Source organism: Hyperolius riggenbachi, chromosome 2 (genome assembly GCF_040937935.1).
Source record: "Hyperolius riggenbachi isolate aHypRig1 chromosome 2, aHypRig1.pri, whole genome shotgun sequence".
NCBI classification, from domain to species: domain Eukaryota; kingdom Metazoa; phylum Chordata; class Amphibia; order Anura; family Hyperoliidae; genus Hyperolius; species Hyperolius riggenbachi.
Window position 1 is genome coordinate 317,501,088 of NC_090647.1, and position 4,177 is coordinate 317,505,264.

The following is a 4,177-nucleotide window of genomic DNA, read 5'->3' on the forward strand; positions in this document are numbered from 1 at the left end:
CAATTTCCACTTACCTGGGGCTTCCTCCAGCCCGTGGCAGGCAGGAGGTGCCCTCGCCGCCGCTCCCGGTGGTCTCCGGTGGCCGACCCGACCTGGCCGGCTGCCAGGTCGGGCTCTTCTGCGCTCCAAGGCCCGGAGCTTCTGCGTCCCACGCCGGCGCGCTGAAGTCATCGGACGTCCGCCGAGCTGTGCTGCGCAGAACTACTGCGCCTGCGCAGTACAGCCCGGAGGACGTCCGATGACGTCAGCGCGCCGGCGTGGGACGCAGAAGTTCCGGGCCTTGGAGCGCAGAAGAGCCCGACCTGGCAGCCGGCCTGGCCAGGTCGGGTCGGCCACCGGGAGCCTGCGGAGCGGCGGCGAGGGCACCTCCTGCCTGTCACGGGCTGAAGGAAGCCCCAGGTAAGTGGAAATTGATTTTTATTTTTTACCCACCCTCCCTGAACCTTCCCTTTAATGGGGCCCCAAGCTCCTGATTGTATTGACTGGTCGAAAATCCGGCCCTGGCCCGCAGGATGCTCAACCTCTGTACGGTCAGGATCTCCAGTCTCTGGTTCCCTTCGACTTGAGTCAGATGGGCCGTTATCCACTTTAGCGGACACACCCGGCTCCCGCAGTTGCTGGGTATCCCAATGAAACAAGTCCGTTACCAGGTCCTGTTGTTTCTTGCGGCCGACGTCAATGCCTCTCGCTTGGCAAAGATTTTGCAGGTCCGCCAGGCACATGTTCTTGTAGTTCCCGGACATTTCCATGCCAAATAAAATAAAACCTCTGGGGAGGGGTACTGGCTACACAGTCTCTCTGTATATATAAAAAATATATTGCATTCCAGCTACACCAACAAATTAGTTTGTTTCTTGATAGCGCTAGCGCTATCTTAGATACTTTCAGCACAACACAGATCCCAACCACTGCCAAACACTGTCACAGGAGCCCTAGTGGTCGGAACGCAATTTGCCTTCCAATCGGTTTCAGCACACAGACCATGCAAACTGTGGTCGCAATCGGTGCACGGAAATCGACGTAATTTGGGCAGCAGCCCGACTAGAAGGGAACCTGTGAGGTATGGTAATTACAACTTACACACTATTTCAGGGTATATCTGCCACCACCTCAGAGGAGAGTTTCAGACATTCTGCATCTGATGGAGGACTAAAGGCATCAGAAGAATTTATAGAGGCCAAACCAGGAGTTAAACACCACCAGTTTGACACACGAAATACAGTGACTGACTGAAGAAAGTGAGCTCCCCCTGCTGGCAACATTGCAAAACAGAAGTTAATTTAAAATGTAAATGTAAATGTCAAAATCAACTCTTTATTTTTATCTGGTAAACAAGTAATAAGGATGCTAACCAGGCAATCCAAAAGTTAAAATCACTATTACTTTTCTTGTTGATAAATGATCATTCTCCAGTTTACTTGATTCTTATTTGGTACACACAAAATTTGGTACGCAAAAAGGAAGTTGCAGGGCATGTTGGCTTGTCCTTTTTTCTTCTTTACTTTCCCTCCAACTTAACTAATGCAGCCTGATTAGCTGAAGCCTCTTTCCCCCTCTCACACCTCTGTTTCTCTCTGATTGGCCAATATTTCTCATGCTGAGACGATGCACTTTCTACAGTGGAGGGTGGGCAATGCATACACAATCAGGCAGATAAGAGTAAGGGAGGATATGACATCAGGATTGGTTTCAAAATAGCCACAGTTAAAATGGGAAAGGCTAAATGTTTTCTCTTTTTTTACTGTAGAAAAATCACGAAAATTTAAACGTGGACAGTGCAATAGATATCTTATGTAAGTAAAGCAAGTATTTATCTACTTCTATATGTGTTTTTTTCTGAGATAGTATGGCTGACCGCTCCTCTTTAATAAACCCCTGAACTGGGGACTGAAAAAAATGACTGAAACTCTTGGTGGGCTATATTACCTTTTTAGAAGTGTTCTGGCGCATCTCATTGTTTTCGGTATCCCCCCCACCCCTTTTTATCTTCAAAGTCAACTGAATCCTCCAGTCGAATATGAAAACCAGGAAGCTTCCCTTAGCAGTAGCCATGCACTGCACAAGCACATGTTCCGCATGAGTACAGAGAAAGGAAGTGCTCATTCACAAGCATATTCTTTCACTATGCAGGGGCAGTTTGAAACTTGCACCTGTGCAGTTCAGACTAGCTCTGCTCCACTTGGAGGAACTTCTTGCACTCCCCTGTAGTCATCTTTTTCCCACGTCATCCTTCTGCGACACTCTAGTCAACCACAGTGCCCCTCTCAAAGCTGGACAATTGTGGACGGTCGCAGGCTACTGCGTGGCCTGATTGCACTCCCGTAGCCAGGAATTACATACTGCACGGGATCATGATGAGTAGGCACGTGGCCTGGGGCTGCGCATACAAATGATCAAAGACCGCTACAGCTGACAAGAGGATCGCCAAGTTATGGCATGGGCACAGGACAACTGCAAGGGACTGGGAGAAGCGTTTTTTATTTCAATCAAGGTTTAATTTAAGCGATGTGCGCCACAGCTGTCATTTTAACATTGTGGGATGCCTAAATGAACCAGTCATTAAAAGACACCTGTGACTTTAATAAAAAAAAAATCAGATGCTCTTTGTATCTTGAAGGATACCTGAAGTGACATGATATGATGAGATAGACATGTGTATGTACAGTGCCTAGCACACAAATAACTAGGCTGTGTTCCTTTTTTTCCTTTCTCTGTCTGAAAGTGTTAAATATCAGGTATGTAAGTGGCTGACTTAGTTGTGACTCAGACAGGAAGTGACTACAGTGTGACCCTCACTGATAAGAAATTCCAACTATAAAACACTTTCCTAGCAGAAAATGGCTTCTGAGAGCAAGAGATAAAAAGGGAAATTTCTTATCAGTGAGGGTCACACTGTAGTCACTTCCTGTCTGAGTCAGCCACTTACATACCTGCTATTTAACTCTTTCAGGCAGAGAAAGAAAAAAAGGAACACAACATAGTTATTTGTGTGCTAGGCACACATGTCTATCTCATCATGTCACTTCGGGTATCCTTTAATGAGGCTCCTCCTTGGCCTCTGCAGACAGAGCTGGCTGCCCTGGAGAAACAACCACCATATTTACACCTTCCTGCCTGCGCAGTATCAGCTTCCCGCTCGGACTTTGGTGCAGTAGAGCAGACCCATTTGGGCAGGGCCAGCTGTAAACTTTTTGCTGCCTGAGGCAAATATACGCCCCCCATTTGGAATGATTGCACAGCACCCGACAATTTATTCTGCTTCATTTAATATTCTCACATCACCAAACAAACTGCTCACCCACTTCATTCCACCTCACTCAGCAGTGCCACCTCTTCCCTTCTGCTGTGCAAGTCAAATGACACACTGCTGCTCTCCTCCCCCCCCCCCCCCCCCCCCTTGTCAGACTCCACACACAGCACAAGCTGCTTTTTTGCCCCAGTGATGACATTGTCAACTGGCTCTCCTATCACTTCTCATCCTACTCTGACTGCAAGCTGTAAGTGAAAACACAGTACAAACATGCTGTCCCTGTAATCTCTGCCACCTGATGCAAATGTTCCACCTTGCTTGATGAGAGAACCAGCCCTGCATTTGGGCCACAAGAAGCTGATACTATGCATGCGTGAGGCTCTCAACAAGCAGGGACAAGGGTATTTTCGGAGGTCCCTGGACTAGATGAGGATGAAGCCTCTTAGGATGCAGAAACTTCCCCCTTCTGGGGTAAGTACTCCCTAGGGGGACTTTTTTATCCTGAGATGGCGAGGGACAGAGGAGCATCAAGGGGGCTGGAAGACGCCCCAGGGTCTCATCTCAGGATCACTATATACACACACCAAATTCTCAGGGGACACCTATACATACACAATACATTCTCAGTCTAACACGTGAATAACAGATAACGATGTGAACTAGAATGTGACTTGCGCAATTCTCTATTCTACGTTGATAAGAATCAGCAGAAGCTCAACCAGAAGTTCATGAAATAAAGTTTTCTACACGAGACAAGACAGCCCTTTCTCGCAGCTGTCAAATTATTATCTCTAGACACTAGACAGACAGTTTGTTGAGAGTGAGACTGAGTGATGGATTGGACAATATGTCGCTCAAGTGCGGCGCTACCTGATGACGCTTCTATAACGCAAGCGCACAAGAAGCCTCTGATAGGTCCGGGGAAGA